General features: G+C 37.3%; 1 protein-coding gene across 1 annotated transcript in view; it reads right to left on the reverse strand.

Moving 5' to 3' along the window:
• The window catches only part of sipa1l1 (signal-induced proliferation-associated 1 like 1), a 123156-nt gene extending 100065 nt beyond the window's left edge, over positions 1–23091 (reverse strand). Inside the window, exon 1 of the mRNA XM_088925535.1 lies at positions 22852–23091. The gene's annotated coding sequence lies outside the window, so the exon portion shown is untranslated. The remainder of the gene's footprint in view (positions 1–22851) is intronic.
• Between the last annotated feature and the right edge of the window lie 218 nt (positions 23092–23309).

Here is a 23309-nt window from a genome sequence, read left to right on the forward strand (position 1 = left end):
GATACAATAACTTTTACTATACAACAGTGTTTCCAGATAATTCTGTCATACGTAAGAGAAACACAGAAAATATTTTTGAAGTCCACTGCTTCTCCTATTGTTCATACCATTAATGTAAATTGAATGATTTACATTAACAGTATGAACAATGTACAGGCATATGGTTTGCAAATTGTTTATATGAGAAAGAGGTGAAGTGTTTAAAGAGAAATCATTAAAAAACTGATTCTGTATTCATGTTAAACATACAAGTACTCTTGTTCCATAATTATACAAAGTAGGAAAACTGAACAGAGGCTTATAAAAAAAATAATCAGCCACTCACAGACACCCTATGTGAGAAGCGGGCAGCTCTTCTTCAGTGTACCGTTAACTCCTGCACCACCACAGTGAAGCACAGCTTTATTCCTGATCACTACAAACTGTCCATCCAAGACAATAAGTTTAAAAAAACTTATTAAAGTAAAGTTAGCTGCCATTAAAATGATTTTATCACAAGTTGTACTGTACTGCTCTGCTGAACAGCAAATTCACTGTATTTCAGCAACCTTTTAATATATAAAACCTAATCATTCATCTGTGTTCTTATTAATCAGAAGTTATTCTGCTCTTGCGTAATCTGTGCATTGTGCTCATTACCAACAGAATGTGTGGCACTAAAATACAAGGTAACTCTTCCTGTAGGCAGTTCTTGTGTTACTCAATAAAGAGAGAATATGGAATCCACAGTTTCTTGCTAATTGTTAGGCCCTTTTTTTTTACAAACTTAAAGGCATAAAGGGGAAAGTCTGCTTTTGGTTCTGATATTACAGACAAAGGAGCAAAAAAAAGCCAAGATTTAAATTCTCGGCTGAGACTTTGAATCAGCATATATTTGAATTCCCTTTATTGCCACTACTTAAAGAAAAAAATAAAGATATCCAAACTAAACTTTTTATATGCTTTTTTCCCAAACTTTCAGCAGCACTGGTTAATTATGAATTGTGATTATACATGTAATAAAATCATTAATTCTCAGAAAAAACAATCAATTCTACAAGAATGAGTCGTAGGCAAGGAACAAAATCTGTGTTTAACAATTTTTTTTTAAAACATGAGGAGCTACACACTTGTTTACAGAGCTTTACTTAATTCATGCAGAACATATGTCTTCTTCCTTGTGCTTCTCTTTTCTAAAATGCCAAATTCATAAACTCCCAACACAGACAGCTTCCATCAAGCAACACAAACGATAGGAAGGTTTAGACTTCGATAACCTAGCACACAACAGCTTCCTACTAAGGTTTTGTTATTTGCTTTGTACAAGCATGTTGTTGGCTCTTGTGTGCTGCCATGTTTCAGTTAAAAAAACTAGAAACGTACTACAAAGCTCATGCTCATTAACAAACTCTGTGATTTGCAATTACACAACTCAGCGATACCCTGTGTGCGCTTCACCCCTCCCTGTTCCCTGGGCTCCCAGGTAGTTAATCATAGAGAGACTCATTCTAATGCAAAGCCGCATCCCACAATTCCCATAAAGTCCTTGACAAGGCAGTTCCACTGTATGCCACAGGCAGACCCAATATATCCAAAGGGACGTGTTGTTTATCAAAGTACTGTAACTGCAGGGGCTGGTTAAGTGGGTACTGATGCTACCCCACCACGTGCCAAGATAATGGTGCTACTAAGAACTTTTTCCCCCTCTAGAGTTGCTAAATTGAGGAAAAAAATAAAAAAAATCCAATTAATGGATATGGCATTAAAAAAACAGTACTTAGATAAAACATGTTACTAATTACTACAATTCAAGAAGAGACTAAGCAATCAGTCTTTTAGTAATCATGAGCCAGATTACAGTCTGCCTGGCCTACTTAAAAGTTTTGCCTGCGTGCTTTTAACTTTTATGAGTTTAAGTGAGCTTGTTTTGTTAATTTGTTTTTGTGGTGCACACAATGCAGGGTTAGAAAAGTTGAGATTCGCTGACAAAGAAGGTAATGAGTTTTAGAGAAGATACAATGCATGGGGATAATACCTGTTTCAGACCTACTGACGAGCTTTCCATCTCTTTGTCCAACTTTACCCAACTGCAACAACTGAATGGATTGTACCACTTCCTAGTTACAACTGTCATCTTGCCTACTTAAGATTTATCTAAGGCAGATTAAACAGTTTGCACGGCTCCCCTAACAGAATGAAGTACAGATCAATCCGGATAAGTGGCTGACATAACTATTACTAAAAAACCAACACCTGTTATTGATTTTAATATAAAATAAATAACAGAGCAAGCTTTTTAGAAACAGTCCTACATATGACCAAGAATATTTCTGGTAGGAGAATTCGTGGTTTATATTTTCCCCATTTGACACAATAAAAACTTCAATTGTCCACACAGCACTAAAGAACTGCCCAAAATTGACCTTAATAAAGTTTCACAAAAATATAAGTGTCTCATCAATATCTCTGCACGGTGGACACCTCTATGGATTTGATAAAAATTTCAAAAAGATCAAATCAAACATAAATCAAAATGACATCCAGTGTGTGGGAGTCTTATGTAATTTAAGAATCAGCCTAGAAGGAAAAAAAGCTTTGACAAACAATTCACTTGCAATTGCAATGATCCAGGAGACATCTCTTCTATTTCTCATTAACAGACTAAAACACTTACATAACTAGATTATGTTTCTTAGCAATAATAATAATGTTAATTATATATTATATATAATATAAATATATATTAAACATGATCAGTTCTCATTTTTCTACAAAAAAATGTAGTGAAAACTAAGTCAGAACAATGATTTTCTCTTAATTTGCTCAAGCATCTTCGTTGTTCTACTCCCTATAAAGCTGGCACACCTAGGAACGTAGACTGACCTCAGTTACTTAAGGAACAAGTAATAGGTTCATTCTATGCTGAAAAGAGAAGAGAGAAAACGCAACGTTTCGGCTGTGAAGCCTTCTTCAGGTGACACCTGCAGAAGTGCCATTAGAGCAGTTAATTAAAAGGTTCAAAATGATCTTGTAAGGAATTAAATGAAGTAGACTAGAGTGGGGAGATTCAGCTCATTATTTAAACATCTGCTTGAAATGGTGCAGATTTCCCCAACTCAATGTTTGCAGTAGGCCATGAAAAGTTTCCAACTGCTCTATTAAAAATACAAGATTGTAATGAAAACCCGATCTGCAAATGTTACTCAAAATGTTTTAATAAATTGAAAAAGTGTGCAGTACTATAATTCAAATGGAGCGATTCTCATTACGTATAACACAGAGACGTTTGTCAAGACAAGGGTGTTAAAAGACCTGTGTAATGTGATTAGAGAGCAGAGAGTTCATTTAACTTTCCATACCAACAACAGACACTGTTCTTTGGCTACAGTGCCTCTTAATAAATACATAAGCAACTCACAAAACACTTCATGTGACTCACCCAGTATTGCACCCGAGACAGTGATGCGGTAGCAGGTGGCTCTAACATGCTATTACACTGCACAACACAAGCTGTTACTTAGGTAGAGACCCTTGAGGGGAAATTCTCGTCTGTTTTTTATAGGGTACCTTCCAGCTGTTTCACAACACACGATGCAATAAAATGTCTTAATCACACATAAGACCCGTGAATGCACAACGACCGTCTTACTCACTGAAACAGACGTGGCCGTAGACATATGCAGCCTGTCAAAGTGAAGTAATGTTGTTTCTGATTAATTTTATTATAATCCAATTCCTATAAACTACAGCAGACTGATGCACCTGACTTTTTTAAACCAGTTAATCATCACAAATGGTTGGGAACACAGTTGCCCTGAATTATTCGCCCGAGGCGAAAGAAACATTTTGATTTTCACGTCCATTTGTTAGTTTACCAGAGGTTCCTACTGTACACACAGGCCCAGAATGTATTGGAACTCATTTCATTTCTTTGCTTCAGGAGGAATAAAAAACACAATCCAATTAAGAAAAAGCACCATTAATGTGTAACCTTCATGGAATGCAGTGAGTGTGGTTTCAGTACACAAGCCTGTTGACTATTTCAGTTTTTTTAGCCTAAACCAGGAATAAACACTCAATTGAAAAACATGATCATACAAATGCAAATTTAAAAAATGTAATGCTATCGTATGTCAAGCTATAGAACCATCAGAAAAGCCAACCTAAGTCATTACGTTGTCTTGTCACTCTTTTTACTTATTCAACACACTCCCTCTTCAACACACAAGATTTTAATTAACTTCGCATTACAATTATGAAGTCCCATTGCACTCAGGATTATGTGGCCTGTAAATAAGTTTTAAAGTTAAGAGGAGAAAATAAATTCTGAGCTACAAGATAAAACCTCATGTAATTCCTGCAAATTATGGCAATTAGGTACACAAAATACAACCTCACAGATTACAGACTACATGTTGCACCATAGCCAAGTACTTAGAAGCTACCTGCTATAGCAGTGCACCCCAGCCCATCGCACTGAAAAAATAAGGACTACTAAAGATGACATAGCATTATTATTCAAAGAGTACAAACTGTGAAAAGTATTATTTACAGTACATACTGGTGTCACATCCACAGTGTAGTCCCATCTTGATACCTCAGCCTGCCTGACTCACCACAGTCTTCCATATACATATAGTATATAAGTAGTTGCTGAAAATTGATGGATGAAGGAATATTTACATTACATACCTGTTTCTACTGCATAAGTCTTCATTTATTTTCCTTTTTCTTTGCAACTGAATCTTTTCTGAACCGGGCAGGAACAGGGTGAATAGTGAAGTGAAGCCATGCTGTAGACTACAGAGCACTTAATTTTGTTATTTTATACCTTTTTTATTTACCTTTATCAGTTAGACTGTGTTACTTTCTTAAATTATTATTCCAGTTATTGTATTTGTAATTTTAAGGGAGAAACACCTTGTTTGCATTGAACATAACCGCCTGCTTCTCATTTACGGAAATATTTACTGACCACTGTTTTCTTACTGTTTGCCATAAGTGGCATTTTCAGGAATTTAACCCTAGTGATTGGTAAATGTGACCTGTACATACTTCAACATCTTAGTTGGGCACTTCTTAAGTTAAGGTGTGGTTATTAACTAAACAAATAAGAAAAAAAACTACTAACATTACAGACGAAATTACTGTAAATCCAGGCACATCCTACTTTAATTACAGAATTACACCAGGTTGTTTTTTACCAGCTTCAAAATGCAGAATTGTCTCAATTCTGAGCAAGGACCAAATCATTGGGGATAGAATTATCCAATCTCTAAATGGAATGCAACAACTATCACCTGTGGGACTCACGTTGTATATAAACCTGTACTGCTGTAGTCAGTCATTGAGCCTATGCTGTCAATATCCATCAGCACATAATGCCTTGAGTTCTTCTGTCTGATGGGTAAAGAACATCTCTTCATGTCCATGAGCCACAAGATTTTTCAGCCACAAAAGTTCATTTTCCTCAGTGAATCCTCAGCTGTACATACACCAGTGACTGATGTCTTCTACCAACCTAGTGAAGCTCAACATTATCAGATGTATATAAAGAAGTTAAATATTAAGCAGCATCTTTAAAATCTTTTATCTCGAACAGTGCCTGACAACAGCATACTTAAAAAGGAAAACAAAAAAGCAGACATCAAAACAATATAGCCAAATGAGTAATAGTAGCTGAGGGTATTTTATATAAAATACTTTATCTTAGGTGATTAGGGTTTGCACCAAGAAATTACATTCCTTAAGTCATCACATCTCCTGTCTGTGGGGTAAAGAAAAAGGGTTTGGAAAGGACACCTGTTCGTGATCATGACCCACCAAGTGATATGAAGTTACTTTGTAATCCAACCTACAAGACCTGCTTGAACTCTCCTTACCACACTCAAACAGGCACAAAATGATGTTGAACAAACACACTATGAGCTGTTCTTCACCTTAGGTGAACCGGATGTATAAATAATATAATTAACTATGCTAAGCAAGAAATGTTCAGATACAAAAACAGTATTCTTGCAAATTGTTGGAAAATATGGAAAATAGAACCTGTAACAATTTTAAGTGCAAACATTCAGCCAAATATTATGAAATTAATTCATAATAATTCATGCTTAGATGGTGTCCTCATAAAGTGTCTTAGTCCAGTTATTACAGTTATTGAATCAGGTTGTTTTTGACTAAATCTGGTTCATATTTTATCACTGCAGCATGACCTTTCCTTTAAAAAATGGAGACTGTACCCCCTCTGTTAGATCAAAGATGAATACTACGGGGCACACATTTCGTATTTAGTTGTATGTATTTTTCAGTTAATATGCCATGATTTTTGCAGATTTTCTCATGTCATTGACTTATTTAAAGCTTAAAAAAACATAATCTTGTACAGAATGACTGTGGTCAGTGTGTCACCGCGAACCCTGAACAGCACCGTGTCGGTGAGGCCACAGCGAAGAAGTTGGTAGTCAGTCACACTGATATGCAGCCTGATGTGTACTTTTAGCAACTACTGGACGGTATAGTTTCCTTAGTCCATTCAGTCTAAAGTCAGTCTATCTGCTTCAGATGCTCCCTGTGCTGGCTAGGTTTACACACTATTGAAAGACAATATCAGAGCAAATCATTTTTCTAATTCCCCAGTATATTCCACCAAGAGAGACACTGAAACTTATATTGTGGCAAATCAAGAACAACTCAAAATATACAGAAATTGTACTTTCAAATTAACTAAGAGTGAAGAGAAGTCAATTCTGTAGGCTAGTTCCAATTTATACAAATCAGTATTTATTGATATACTTGGCTAATGCCTTCATCCAAAGCAGTGTAAATTTTTACACATATTATACAGCTGGGCACTTAACTGAAGAAGTCTGACTGAAGTACCTTACTCTAGGGTACTAGGATATGCATTGTGGCAACCAGGATTTGAACCCTCAGCCTCCCAGTTATGAGTCCAGGGGCTTAAACAGTCTAAACAGAATTTTTAATGGTTCAATTTCCGTATGTACACATAACTGAAGACTTCTAGTTCAGCACATATGAAATTAACGTTTTACGTCATTCACGTATGGAATACCAATTGTACAAAATATGTCCTAGATTACCCTATTTAAACGAGCATCAAAAATTTAAATAGCATACCTAAAGCTTGTATCTTTTCAGGATTTGAAGCAAAATATATTTGTCTTGCAGTTACTAGGTTAAATGGGTAATTACTGGGTAGCAGCTCTAACAGGAAGTATAATAAAAGTTTTATCATTCACATGGAATAGGATACATGCCACTTGAAAGCTTCTAGTTTCTGATCCTAAAAAAGCTAGTTCTGCAGCTTTCCATCTCCTGTAGCACCATGACATGATCTGTTAACAGTCTTGGAGTGAAACTCTCAAGCAAACTGACAAATCTCCTCCTCGCTTCATCAGCCTGGCCTGAATTTCCACAGACAGCACTAGGCCGAGTGGTTATGTAAGTGATAGAAAATACTATACAGTCCTCAGCTGTACACACACCTATGACCAGCATGTTCTGCCAACCACTGTAGCTCAGCAATATATTAAAAACACTTTTTAGGACTTTTTTTTTAAATACTTGTATAAATATAAGCTTGATTTGCGATGAAGTTAAGTGGCATCAGAAAAACATGTTATCCCTTTCAGTGCCTGACAACATCATGAAGGAGAGCAAAGCAGCAATTTCAATACAGCTAAACAAGTAATCACAGCTGAGAGCACTGTAGGTCATTTTTACAAAATATTGCCGTGAGTAAAGTATCCTGACAAGAGCTGGCACTGAGAAATGACACGCAGCTACCATAATGCGCACTAATCTCCATCATCCCCAGCCCAGATGTGTACAGCTTCTAGTTATAGCCTTGAGAAACTCAGGGCACAGCAGAGCTCTCACAGATAACCTACTCAAAACTTCTAACACTGCCCACTGTACACCCACCATGCCAAGACCAGTTTCACATGAGATGCTCTAAAGGCTTTCTCCATGTATCAACACTTTTTTCATTATCTTCAACAATGTAGTCAGTCATTTTGCCGTCTGTAAACAGCTCTTGGGCACAACATTCTTTTGTTGTTTGAATTTTATATTCACCCCAAACGGTGTTCTGCTATTCAGAATCTCTATGTGGAAAGTGCAATTCTCAAGGTGAACAAACTGCTGCATCACCAAGCAAAAAAGAAATAAACCTGAACGCCCCCAGGAAAAAGAATGTTGCTAGCTGGTGTATTGCGACAGTGCAGAGTAGTGTTTAGTGCTCTGGACTCCTAACAGAAAGGGTTTAGATACAACTCCTGGGTGGGGCACTACTGTTGCTCCCTTTAACAAGGCACTTCACTAAGACTGCTTCAGTAAAACTTCCAGCTGTTTCAATGGGCACAAACAGAAATCACTATGAACTATATAAACCATTAGTAGCAGTTTTTACTTGACACATAACTAACTTTACTGAAAGCTGTGACCAGTCTTCCAGCACCAACAGTGGTCAAACACGATTTCTCATCCAACCCTATAAGGAGAAACCACAGGATATCAGTCCACCTATTGTGAGCCACTTCTCTGATGTAAAATTATGGATCTCATGGTTAAAGGCACTCAACCCTACAAACTGTTAGATGTTGTCTACTGCAGCCTTGAAAATCTAAATGTTTCTTTTACAATATTCTCTTGAATTTTAAACCTAGCTTTATAGTTCATCCATTTTTAAACTACAGTAAAAATCAGACTGGATTAAAGAAGTGAGTTTAAGATGCAGCTTATATCCCAAGTACAAAATATGTTGACTTCACAGCAATTGATATAGTATGTTACAACACCAGCACTATTTAAAGCTTACAGAAATAAAAAGCAGTGCATAGTTTGCTTGTGTCCTTTTAGACTAACACACACATCACTTCACACCTGCCTGTTCAAACAGTGAAAAAAACAATCATTAATCCCCACAGTAAATGTTTACTTAGTGTTTCTGTAAATTGAAAGGTACACACATGTGGGGGGGGGGGCAGCCAAGTTTGATTGTTGTTCTGTTTGCACAGCTTTCCTCAGCCCTCCAGAGCTGAAAGAGATGACCTCATCTCCATTGTGCACCCTGAGCTCTGGCCTATCCTATCAGCTGGCACTCACAGACCACCCCGCCCTCACAGGCACCTGGGATTCCAAAGGTTGATGAGAAAACATTATCAAAGACATTGCCGCTTCCACCAAGCCTTGCCAGTGGGCAGGATATACCTTTGCCTTATTACCTGCATGGCTCAGCTTCTTTTTACCGTTTAGTCAGTTATACTAGCAATCCAATTAAGTATGACTTTCCCCAAATACTGAACACTTGTTTGTAGTACTCTATAGCCCTTCTGCCAGTAGGTCAGCCTTGGAGGTGGAAAGGTACAGACACATGCTGTTAATCTTTTACTTGCCAAAAAATAAAATTCAGATTACACTCCATTCCACTATGTGGCACACTGTCCATACTGATCACTGAGAGATGATTCCAATACTGTACAGTTCTGATTGATACGGTCTACTGCTAAGAAAGAGAATGATTCGGGAGTTTGCATTCCAGTGGTGTGATTTTGGAGAAAAGAATGGCACCTCCTACAGCACAGTGTCCCCTATTGGGACAGTAGTTTGGAAGTTCCAGTCCAAAGTCACCGACGGATCCAACATTCCCGCTTAAAGCAGCAAACCGGATTTTCCTAGAGGTCTCTCAAGCCAGTTCTGACCAGGCCCATCCTCGTTTAGCTTCCGAGCTCTGACAAGATCGGGCTACAAGGAGATAATGCCATTGCCAAGCCTCTATCTTTCCTATGGGAGCAAAAACCAAACCACCGCTTTCCTTTCTACAGGCCAAATGTCTAAGCACTTAGCTCGTCACATCAATGGCCTAAACCTCATGCCCAATGTCTGGAAGCATTTGCTCTGCCAATACTAGGCGCTTTAGCACTGTGCTGGAGGCAAAATAGTAGCCTCCCATTCCAATGCCTACTGGAGCAAAACAATGTACTTTCCAATGCACAACAAAAGCAGGACATTTTGAGCGGAATAATCCCTTATACTGCAAGCTGCATTTTGAGGGACACATTCCGACCACCGTACATCATTATCTTCTCTTGAATAAGAGCTTTTGTACGCTGAAAGGGCTTTCAGCCAACCGCCATTTGCTGGTATCAGCAAGACTATAATAAAATGCATAGTATATTAGCAACTATAGCAAACGGTGGCAATTTCCGTATAAAAAATTATTCCAGCTGAAATGTTTTGAATCTAAAAGCACTCTGGGGAATATTAATGCACACACACTGACATTTCACAGGGAATTAAAGTTTACACATCGATTAACGTATATAATCAAAAATGTCCTTATAAGAGCCCGAGGTTCATTGGTCAAGCTATCTACTTCAATATGAAATGATCAGGTGTAAGATTTGTTAAAGTAAGTTATATAACTGTTGCAAGATATCTTTTCACAAATTTTATTTCAGTCTTTTAAGCTAGTACACATGGAACTATCAAAATTTCAGCAATGTATCAATAAGAACTCTAGAAGAAAAGCCTAAAAAACTAGCAAGCATTTGCAATGTGTACAGCTCATAATTAGAAATACCTTTTAAGAAATACTGTACAAATACATTGGTGACTCGAAATGATTTCAAGCATTTTTTATGTCAACAGGTGATAACTAAACAAAACAATAGACAATGCAGAAACCTTTTAACAAGATAAATCACTTGAATGCTTTAAACAACAAATGCAAGTAAAAATTCAATATGGACAAAAGATTCAGAAGTGCAAATCTCAAACGTTTACAATGCAACAAGCAGGTCTACTTCTGATTTAGTTTCAGAGCAAATAATTGATTATTAAATTTAGTTTATTGAATTTTATCCATACTAAATGAAGTCTGCACAGGTCATGCTACTCTCATACAAAATTAAAATAATACAATTTTATTTATGAGCACTTTTCCAGCAAACTTAAAGCACTTTACACTTATAATACACAACAGACACAAAAAAGATGTAGAAAAACCCCAGTTAATTATGAAATCAAGAGTAAAACTTCATTACAAATAATTGAAAACGCTGATAGTCGCAGTCCCCAATGGATTTTGGCAATCAGTCCTACACACATGGTGCAGTATACGAGAAGGCTCTGTGCCCAATGCACAGAGCCTGAACTTCTAAAAATCAACAGATTTCAGATTAAGAGGACTATACGTGTGCAATAAATCTAGAGGTTCATGTACATAGGCAGACCTTGATATCCACTGTAAATTTCAGTGGAAGCCAATGAAATGTGGATATAAGCATGAGTTAATTACTGAAGTAGATTAGTACTATTTAGTACGCAAACCATATAATTCTGGACATACTGAAAAATTGTTCATAGTCTTGGTCCTGGCAGACCCCTGTATCCTCTTGTTTTTTCTCCAGCTACATTCTTGAAGTCTTTTTTGAGGTCTGTTTTTTAAAATTCCTTTCAGCTCTTAAAAATGTAATGGGAATTTGTGTTTGGTCTTCGACCCTATGTGCATTAGTGAATTTCAGACCAGCCCTCTGTCAAGTTGGTGAGCTGAACTGCAACCTATTGGACTGACGCAAATGGAGAAACACTCACTATGGAAACATCCGACACATTGTCATTCCCACCAGTGTTTGTTCAGCATAAACTGGTCACGTAATAAGAGCCTGTTATTCACAAACAATGGAGCAAAATTAATTAATTACAAAGTTGAAGAGAGACTTCATAAAGTTCTGTATGCATTCTGTAAGCATTGTTGGAAATATTTTTTGAAACCGAGGCCCGAGTGCAGGAAAAAAAAAAGTAAATGAGTTACAGACACTAACTAGAACCAGCAATCAAGGAAGTTGGAATGAAACCGATCAGAACAAAAAACAGCAGACAAAGGGGTCCCCCTGTAATACAATTGAGAGCCATACTAAAACATATAAGCCAGTATGTAAGGCATTGCATTAACCTACTCCTGAGGAAATAGAGGCAAGTATCAATATGCAGTGAAAGACAAGTGTATGAATCAAAAGATCTAACTAAGAAGCTGCAAGTGAATACAAACAAGTACAGGTCACAACACAGAACCCTGTGGAACACCGCTAATAAACTACCCACTTTTTATTGCTTGGACACTCATATCAGTGATTCTTGAATTGTTCTTTTTTCTTATTTTGTGTTGTATTATAACATTACATCATGTTCAATTCTAAACATTTCCTGCTAAATCACTCTACACTGTCCAATCTTTGAAACATTTTTACATTTCAGTTACTTTGGATAAGGCCATTAGGTCAATATTATTATAAATGACTAACAGTTCAGTTGAACATTAAACAAAAAGCAAAGACAAAAATAGGTATAGAGATAAAGAGATTGGTCCTAAAAAACTCTTGGCTAGCTCCACCTCTTAACTGACCGTCTACAACAGGGTGACTGACCAGCATGTACAAATAAGATTGAGTGTGGCAGTGAAGAATATGTGACATTTCATTAGATGCCCTGTCTAGTTTCTGACTGCAGCTGCCACTATTTGCCCTCAAAACACGTTCATGAACCAATCATGTATTCTGTGTCAGTCTGAAAACTTGCCAATCACTTCACGCAATGCTAACTGACAGTGTTATATCTATTTCTATATTATTATATATCTATTTCATTGTTTAGGAGAGCATTTCCTTCGGTACACAACAGAAGAATACTGTCTAATAACAGCTAAGTGAAACATCCCAGCCGACAGTTCAGTTCACATGTGCAAATTAAAATTAATTGTCGCTCCTAAGGTATTCTAACCTGAATAAACAGCGTTTGAGATTAGGTCTTCCACTTCTTGCAGACATAAGGACACTGTCACAAAGTTCGCCTCAGAAATGCTTTGTAATGAGGGAACAGCGTGTGCTGCTTTCTAGATTTCCACCCCTGAAGGGCACAACTGATGAAGAGATGCTGCACACCTGACAGATTTCCATTGTAAAGTAATGGCTTTTACTCACCTTTCATAAATTACATGACAAACCTAACAATTACATTCAGCAATTCATTATAAACAATTAGTGTAATTGCTGCATGCTTATTTAAATTGAAGCCACTTAATAAAACCATATTTTGTTAATGCAGCTTTTCAGCTGGCCTACTTCCATCACTGCACCCAGTTTCACCACTTCCATAACTTCCATAATGTGTACAGATTTCACCCTATTTATTTTTACCCCTTTGGATGTGAGGCAATGTAAAGTCAAAAGGAACAGTCAAAGGGAAATAATGGGGAATTGGCATCCATGAAAATACAATGTCATTTGTCATGCTTATTCAAATGTACCGCCTGTCGGAAGTACTGTTTTATATTCAACAAGCATTTAAACATTAACTGAAGTGCTAGTAATTTTATTATGCAGACCTCAACGCCTACTTTACAGAACACGTGCTTAAAAAATTAAGGCTGAAGTCCCTGACTCGCATGAAACTAAAATAAGAACATACAACAGGTCAGTTTAAGTGCCAGCCTTTTGGTTTGGCAATTTAAATGCCAGTAACATCGACAGCAGGAGATCTGTAAGCCTGCTCTGAACTACAGGTGCCAAGTGCACTTTGCCTCAGATACGAGCTGGCTGTTTTTTGGAAAGTGTCTGCTATATTTAAAAAGTTCTCAATGTATTGTAAGGTTAAAAAAAGGGAACAGAATACACAATGCTGTTGTGTGACACATTCTTCAGAATTTGGAAAACCTTTGAGGTTTTTCAAAGCTTTGTCATTTTTTTACTGCACATATTTGAAGATCAGCAGCACTCGAAGCAACCTCCACTTTGATGTTCAACTCACTAAAACTTTAGATTACCAAGCAAACCCACAAAAGGAAGAGATGTTAGAATCTTCTGCAAATACCACACAAATAAACATAAAAGAGGCAAAGAGAGATTGGAACATGCTTTTATAAGCTCAGCTGTGATGCTTACTAAATTTAGTCCCTTTTGGAAGAAGGGGGAGGAAGGAAAACAATGACTTAAAACAGAACAATTTATCACAAAATAACACTTAGTAATTCATGCCTTTTCAGAGAAAGCTCACCCGCAGATGTATGGTTGTCAAATTTCAAAGCTTCTTGCTCCAGAGCAAATTGTGTTCCCAATTCTTTGTAAGCTTCTGCAGAAAAATCAAGGTCCTAATTTAGCCAAGGAGACAGGGTTGGCATGAAATATAGCTCAAGCTAATGTGTTTTCACTTAAAATAAATTTTCACTGGATTTTACCTGAAAGATCGAAACATGAAAAAGTCTGTACTGGAGCAAATATCTTGGAAGTTATGCTGCTGGTATTTTTAAAGTCCCTCCTCTCATCTTGAAGAAGTTCTCGAGGACAAAAGGCTCCAGTGACCAACCTTGCTACCACACATGAGTTCATGGTAAGCAGACAGTTTGATTCAGGTCTATACAGAACAATTCAAACATTATGGAATCCACTTGAACACAAAACTGTTAAAGCTATTTCTGGTGTGAAGGGCATCAACAGTTACTTTGACCAAACTTTTAACACTCGTGCAAATGAAAACAGTGCTGCCTAAAGCAAACCAGTCACATTATTTAAAAACAATTAAAACAACTTGTGCAGTATTAATGTATAATACTGTAGCACTTCATTCAGACATGCAGCCTCAGTAGAACCTTACTGTTCATTGAAGACACCTGGCGCAATATTTCATTTTCTCTGCGATTTATTCATTCCCTGTGCTCAGCTTAGACATCTTACCTTTTTACATTTAATACCATGTTCAGAAACAGAAAGAAAATGTGCTGTTCTAACAGGTGCACTTTGGAGCTTTTTGGTGTTTATTTATTCAGTAATAATGATGACAGAGTAAGATCCAGGATTCAGCCTGTTGCAAAACTGAAGTCTTATGTACTTATGTGCATATTTGACCAATTGTCTATAACAAAAGCTAGAGTACTCACATAAACCACTAAATACAAATTTATGTACAAAGGATATGTTTTAGGAATAAGAACAAGCCCTAAAAAACCATTGGGCTCTGATATTCTAAAGCTTGGCAGCCACAGATTTAGCATTTCCTGATTGCAAACAGAGTATGCTACTATATATCCAGTTACACAGGCTTCTCCTTATAATTTCCAGATTAAGTCTGTATTAAGACTGTATAAACAATTATCAGGCATAATGCAAGAAAAAAAGCAACAGAATTATGATACTGCGAATAACACTTCACCGAAACACTATGACTGCAATTGTTTACTTAGCCTAAGTAAACAATTTTAAGATTTTAAGCTTTTTTGATTCAGATGCTTCTACAAAATGACTTGGTCATAGAGACAGAGAACCTGTTCAAGTTTGCAGATGCAAAACCAGTTGAAAAAGGATGCAACGTTCCATTAACCTTTCATCGTGAAATAGTCATGCAATTAACAAAAAAATCTCAAAACCACTGTTTCCTTCACAATTATTGGTCATTAATTCATCTCCAAGACTAATTAGCAGTTTACACAAACTGCCCAGAATACCTGAGGCAGACATTCAAGATCAATGTATCAGCACTTTAAAATGATGTCTCAAAACAAAAACTGCAATTCTTAATTCACCTATCTTTTCCTGCTATCAGCCAATTGAAAATAATATATAATTCATTACATTTTTACAGCTTTTTCAATCCCGAAGGATTCCAAAATGCTTTCCGAACAGGAAGAGCCTACTTTATTCACCACTGAAATCCACCTGGCATTCCCTAGCAGCCATTATGTGCCAGGAGGCCCACTACACAGCAGGTCAGGAAGAGAAGTGAAAAATAGAAAACACTGCACCTATTATTTTAAGGGAGAACTTTTTTAAGGGAGAATGCGGCCAAACTGAACAAGATCAGAATTTAGCCAGGTGGTCATTGAAATCACATACCTCCTCTTACAAACAATGCCACTGGATCTTTAATGACCATGCAGTCAGGATTTTGGATTAACATCTATGGATTTGTTCCTGAGCAGCAGAGCATCACGTCTAGTACTAATCCAGGGTGTGAATCATCTAAACAATGCATCACTGTGAATCTGCTTTCAGACACTACACCACTCTGGTCTGGTGTTAACAAAATTACATTGAGCCGTCTGACTGGAATGAAGGTGACTGACACACAGAGATATGTCAGACGTTACATTCAATTTCTCAGGCTTATGCTGCAGGGTATTAGTATTTTTATTCACATGAAGTGTCTCTGCATTTTCAACTTACAGCTCCCTAATTAATGACACTGAATTTACCTCACCTATCCAGAAAAATGACTCTCTTGTAAATCACTAGCGATGTCTCATAAGTCATTCTCTTTAACGTCCATTCTATTACACTGTTCATAAAGACCTCAGCCTTCTTCTCAATAGGTGAAAATGAGATTCAATGAGTTAAAAAGGCTTGTTAGATATGTAGCAACACAAAATAAGCAAACGATACAAATTTGGCACAACGGACTCCTACTCTCAAGAAAAAGATACAATAATGATGCCTGCAACTAAAAAATCTAAACCATCTGAACTGTACTGATCCCCACACTCCGCAAACGTCAATAGTTAAATTGGGATCTAAGCCTAATGACAGTTTAAACTGTGATATCTTCAGCTTACCACTCTCTATACCTTAAAAACTGCCTATGCTATGCCTTCACTATGATTTTACTGGGCTCCACTACACTTTACTATGGCAGTTTTTACCTGGAAAGCCTCAACAAATTTTCACAAGGAACAACAACCCAGGACTACAGTCATGTACAATCTAATCTGCCATGTATCATATTGACAGAGACCATCAGGAAAAGATTCTGAAATCTGACAATTTCTATGCTATTAAAGGGAAAGAATCATTCACATCTTCAATTTTTCTAAGAAGCCATTTTATACCTGATGATTCCATAATGGTGGAGCTACAGATTGTGCTGAGATTTTACCCCAAAAAAATAGCATCCATTAGGCAAGTCTATAATTACAGAGCCTCTGAAAATCTACAGTGTTTTTCCAACAACAACAAGCTAATTAATGGCACAAATCTGCTTTCTGTTTGACAAGTAATCACAAATGCTCAATTTTTAATTCTTTTATAAACAATTTGCTTGCACTTCAATGAATGTTGTTTCTTCTAACAGTTAAGAACAAACAGGCACTTGTTATGACAGAAAACAAGTGCTTCTCCAATGACAGTTTAAATATGAGCTGACCAGTGCTCCTCAACTCCAAGGTTTGAAAAACAAGACCAGAACAAACATTTCCCCATACAGGACACTCCATGGAGGAAGCTAACTGGTGAGTAGCATCTTTGAAGCACTATTATATTAATTAACAAGGTCATCTGAATCTATTGCACCAAATGTTCTGAGAACGTAAGTTGTTTTCAATAGTAAAATGATCAGGCATAGCTATTTAGAAAAATAAAAAGAGAAGTAAAAATAGGTAGTTTCCTGAGGAGGACCAGGGTCTGGTTAAAGATTATTTTACCTTACCCATTAATTACAAATCATGTCACTTAATGGTACCTTCTTAGTGCAGTCAAGTGAGAGGGTTCTGGCACATGGAAACAAACCTTCAAATTCTCAAATTTTTAAATGCTTAGGACTAAAAATTGATTTAAAATGGAGCCTAAGTATAAACCTAGTATCCCAAACTGAGTATGGAAATGAAGAGATTTCTTTTTGCTTTTCCAAGCCAAGTGTTATTTGCAACAGTGTTTGCTAGAAGTCTTCCCCTAAGGTCACCGGTCCACTCAGAGAATGAGCACAGTAAAAAGTGAAGCACACAAGCCATCTGGGAGTCTGAGGGAAGGAGTGGGCCGGCTATACCAGCTGAGAGCCACTTCCTATCAGTTTCGCTCATTATTCAGATATCCTCTCCACCTGTTACTTCCTTTCAGCACTGAAGGATTAGGGGACTAGTGTTGCAGGCATAATGAGGAATTCCCAGTATGATAAAACATTCAAAATAGCTGTCATCAGGACTCACAGACCCCAATTTTACTGCTGTCTTTTAAATTCTGTATCCAAAACAGTAGCAAAGCAATGCTCCCTTTAAGCCTAAGGCATGAAAACAAGACTCTGAAGCGTACTAAAAGAAGCATCAATGGGAGAGTCAGATGGAATCCTTCTCTTTTACTGAAGAAGCAGATTTTGTCTGTTAACTTTATATCTGGGGTTCAGAGCACTAGATTTTGCCTCTCAGACTGGTCTACCTACCATTAAAGCTTTAGCCCATCAGCATTTCTTAATTAAATCAACAGATAACTTGATTTCAGGAGGATTTCAATCATTCTTGACAAATGGGATTTTAAAGGGATTATTGGTTTGCTCTTGCTGTGCAGGGGGTATGGCATGGGATTCACGAGAAGGATGCAAAACTCTTTCAGGGCATCAGAATGATTAAGCAAACCACGAGTAACTGCAAAGCCCTGCTAGAATTAAATGGAAGGAAGGAAAGAACTTCTTCAAGACTGAAACAGCTGCCCACAATGTATTCAGATATTTAAATGAAGAACAATGTTCTCGGTCCAAGTCATCATCCATCCATCACCAGAAGACCACTCGTCCTGCTGAGGGTTGTGAAAAGCCAATTTCTATCCCAGAAGTACAGGGAACATGGCAGGACAGACAGCAGAAATCTGCTTCAGGAGGCTACCAATCAACCAGAGGGCCACTGAACGAGGTACAATGTGGAACAGATTATCCACCCCAGCCTGAATGTCTTGGGAAGGTGGCTAGGAACCCAGAGCCAAAACCAAATGAACATGAGAAAAACCTGCAAACTCTCGATATCTTGATGCCTGAAACTGGAATAAAACCTAGGACCTTGGAGCTTTTACTGGAAGAGCCATTTTGAGGTAAAAGTGTTAAATGCCACAGCAGTGAGTAGCCCATAAGCTTGATGTGGTTCTGAGGTCAAAATGACAGGATCAAGAATCTCCTGAAAGCACACATTAGAAAGGCTCCCATAAACAAGGAACACTCTTTGACAAACCTTAAAAGAATTGTTTTGGTATTTGTGGAAAACAATTGTTTTTAAGAAAATGGGTTTTGGCATGTTTGGTTTGGCAACAATTCAGACATTCCAGCAAGAATTTCAATTTTTAATATATTACCAAGAAAACAAAACACCAGGAGCCCCACAGCATTTTTATTAAACGAGTAAAATACAATCTCTGTTTCTTTTATTTAATTTCTTGCTTGGTGAATTTCCCATTACATGTAGACTGTTTGAAACTCTGCTGTTTCTGCTTAGATTATTTGTCATGCTAACTTACCAATGCAGAGCAAACATTCTGACTTCTCAAAGCTGAATTTAAAGGGAAAAAATTGTGGACTTTTTTCAAAGATTTTTCAACGGTATCCATTGCTTTTCATGGCACTAATTTACTTACATTTCATCAAAGTTTGCCACTTCCTATCTACTTTGATAAACGAAGGGTAAGGATAGTTTACATTCCAAGTTAAAACCTGTTGAAGACATATCACACATTTAAAAAAAACATAGTAACTGAAAAAGGCTAGTAAAGATACTGCCACAAAATGCATACAATATAATCTAGTGTTTTAAATACCAGACAAGCCTGAAAAACAACACTGCCTTATTCTGAGAACCAAGGGCAAGGGGGTGTTGTACATACATCAAATCTGTTGTATACTAAAAAAAAAAGCGTGCTTCTTGGAATTTCAGGCAGCAACTTCAAATAATGTTATGCAATTTTGGTCAGTATACAGTTACATTTATCTTACATTTTCTGTTACTACAAGAGCCATTTCATTTTATCCATATCAGAAAATCTGCACATGCTATTATTGAACCTGGAATTGAAAACTTGTGGACAAAAATTCAATAAAGATTTCTCACCTACACTTCACACTCAGTGCAGAAATTCTGTGACTTTTGCAAGAATTCAGCACTTGTTTATTGCTCATCTATCATTGACTAAGTCTGCATTTAGCAATGGGAGAGTGTTGTACAAGACATGCACAGCCACCTACACTCCCTATTACATTGAGCTAATTAACATTAAAATGTGAATTACTTCTTGTTCACTGCATCTTTCACATTCTTATTGGAATTGTAAGCACCGATTTTCTGGTAATTCTGCAAGAAGAAGCCTATTTCTGGCTGTATCAAACATATTCATATAGAACAAAGTAAGATGTTAATGTATATGAATTATAATAAGGTTACTTGTAAAAAGAAATGAATATTATTGTATTATTGATAATTAATTTAAATTTCATGCCACATTTTTATTATTGTTTCATCACATAATCCAGTTTAATTGGATGTTCATTTTTTTTTAGTTTGAAGATGTTTTCATCACTAAAAACATTAATGTTGTTTCCTGGGCAGCTCTTTCCTGATCCTATTTAACCTAAGAAATGCAACTAACTCTTCTAAGCACCCTGTGACTAGATTAGAGTGCAACAGATAAGCATAAAAGACTGTCAATTTTACAATACTCTCTGAACAGCATTGTGTCCTAAACATGTAAAATTGTGATGGACATTCCACCGGATTTAGAACAGTCTGTGCCCATTTGTGATGGAATCTGACCTTAGCTCTGCACTATGTTCATTACCTACTTATTTTAGTGATGAGTCGTAAAGCAGAAATGTGTCTTCTCAAGTTGCTCTATAATAAATAAACTGGTATATGTGACACGTACTGATAAGGTTATCCAATCAAAATAAGCTCGATGCAGGTGACTATTACCCATTTGGCACTGAGATAAAAAATGAGTCTACCAGAACAGCGGGTTAAGAAACCGAAAGACTGAAAATCGACAAACTGACCTTTATTGTGTTGGCGAGAAGCCACATGGTACAGAAATTAAAAGGAAAAACACAGTGAGACACAAATGCAGAAAGATTTTCTTGCAGGTAGCAGGTATACTTCCCTTCGTTTAACACATCCTCAAAAACTGAGCCAGGAGCATTATTAGTCATAAACTGGGGAGAACAGTATTGTACAAAGTTCCACCCTCACTCTCTTCCTTACTGGAGTACTATAAGCCTGTGCCCCTCTCTGATTACAGCACTTTCACTAAACCGCCCACGCACAGGAAAGCAATGGGAGAGGTGTAACTGACCTGAAAATTGCTCCTGGGGAGTTATTTAATCCAGATAACCTGAAGGACAAAAATAAGTGCACCCTACCTAGAATTCCAGTGGATCCATTACTAAAGTAAAAACAAATCAACCCCTGGCTGAACAAACCAAGAAAATGAACTGAGAAAAAATGTTCTAATGTTATAAAATGCAACATTAAAAAAGCAGCAGTCCCAACCACTATATATTATCCCACCACCTCCATCTTTGGGGCAGAAATGACTAATCATAAGGAAATAACTGTGCATTAAATAACCTGATCTGAGCTGAGCTCTCTTTCAAAACTGTCATTTAGGCAACCTTATCAATCTAAGATAAGATTCTTTTTTCTAATAATCAATAGACGTCCTCTATAATCCCTAACAGCAACAGACTGCAAGTCAATCACTAACAATGCTCACAACCTGCTGAAACTGTGTGCTGTATGAAAAGAGGTTACCCATTGAAAGAAAAAAATCAAGACCTCAAAATGTTTCAGATGTATTGGCTTCTGGGTTTTCAAATCTTTTATTTCAGTCCCCGGAGACATACGTATGGTAACCTCTATATACCTAGTGTTATGTACCTACTGTATGACTAATGCTGTACTAGTGCTATAATGCATTGGATTCCTTACAAGCCTTATTACACATTCTGAAAAATCTGAATCCAATTTTTCTATATAACTTCAACCTGCGACTTATTAAGGACCGGGGTGAATTAAAAATGTCTAGCAGAACTATGTAAGAGTCACAATAAATCATTTATTAAATAAAATATTTTAATCCATCTTCATCTTCAGATGTGAAATGTATAAACATTTCACAAGAGTACACACTCATTCTCGGACTAATGAGTAATAACTTGGGAGTTATTTTAGAACTGTACATAAAAGGATGGTTTTACTCGTCCATGTGTCAGATTAATGTATTGTGAAGAACGGATACAACTAGACAAAATATTACAACACGTGCCCTTTAACCTGGCGAGTACAAACCCGTGTCCATCCTCAGCCAGAATCACTCTTTCGCTCTAAGATTTGCAAAAGGAATCTGTGCTCTATTAACCAGCTCCATAATTCATGCAATATTCAATCTCTGGTCTAAAGGTCGCTGTCAAAATTCCCCGTTACTATTGATATGAAATATACTAGCTAAAACAGAATTTATACAGCGTTTACACGAAACATTTAACAAAGATCGAATGGAGAAGTGCTAAACTGTCACTCTGTCCCTCTAATTGTAAGACATCAGTCGTGACGTAGAAACAAAGCTAGCAATGTGAAAGAACGGGTACATTATAATAGATTATGACCATATAAAAAACCGCATGTATAAGGAATACGTATAGACAAGACACGTAGTGAAGAAGCATCAAAACCATTAAATCTCGACACAAAACACAAAGTGGAACCTGACACTTCATACCAAAATGACTTTAAGAAAGCGATTAAAGCGGGATGCACCCACAACCAGAAACCTGTTGTACATTCATTAGTGTTAGGCACTAAGTCAAGCGTGGCAGGAAAAAAATAATGCATTAAAAAACTCAAACTTCTAAAAACCTCGGTTCCCCTGGGCACGCAGCACAAAGGAGCTTACCATTTCACCGGTAGTGGCACGTAATGACTGTCTAGGTTATTCATTACTACGTGAACTTCTATCTGTTTCCATCCCACATTAGCGTGAAGTCAGTATCGACCATCACACAGAGAACAGCCCCATCCATCGCTCCCAGGCACTGCAGTTCACGGGCAACCCTTTTTCAACTCACCTTTTTTCTGCTTCTCCAGCCGTTTTTTGTTTGTCTGTGCACAAAATCCTAAACGTCTCCTCTGCACTACCAAACGGTCCGACCCTGTAAAAATATGGACTGGAGTCCGCTCATCTTACGCTTCTCTCCATAAGATCCCCGATTTTCCCCCCTCCCCAGTAAAAGTCCAGTTTGTCCCAGTATCTCGATGCAGTTGGAACTTGGAAGTTCGTACAAAGTTGCAGCTCCGCCTCGCTCTGCAGCTGCTGGAGAGATGAGGTCACTGCAATTCAGATCCCCCCCTCCCACTCCTATCGCAAATATCTCGCGAGAGCGGGAGAGCGAGATTTGGCTTAAACGAAAAGAAAAGAAGGGGAAAAAACGGGGGGATAGAGAAAGCTATTGAAAGCGTTGCTCTGGCAACTGCAAAACTGCACCGCTGCAGTCATCATGCAACTGGTGTTTTTGTCGGGATTTGC

The sequence above is a fragment of the Atractosteus spatula genome, chromosome 9 (genome assembly GCF_055471065.1).
Source record: "Atractosteus spatula isolate fAtrSpa1 chromosome 9, fAtrSpa1.hap1, whole genome shotgun sequence".
In the NCBI taxonomy this organism is placed as follows: domain Eukaryota; kingdom Metazoa; phylum Chordata; class Actinopteri; order Semionotiformes; family Lepisosteidae; genus Atractosteus; species Atractosteus spatula.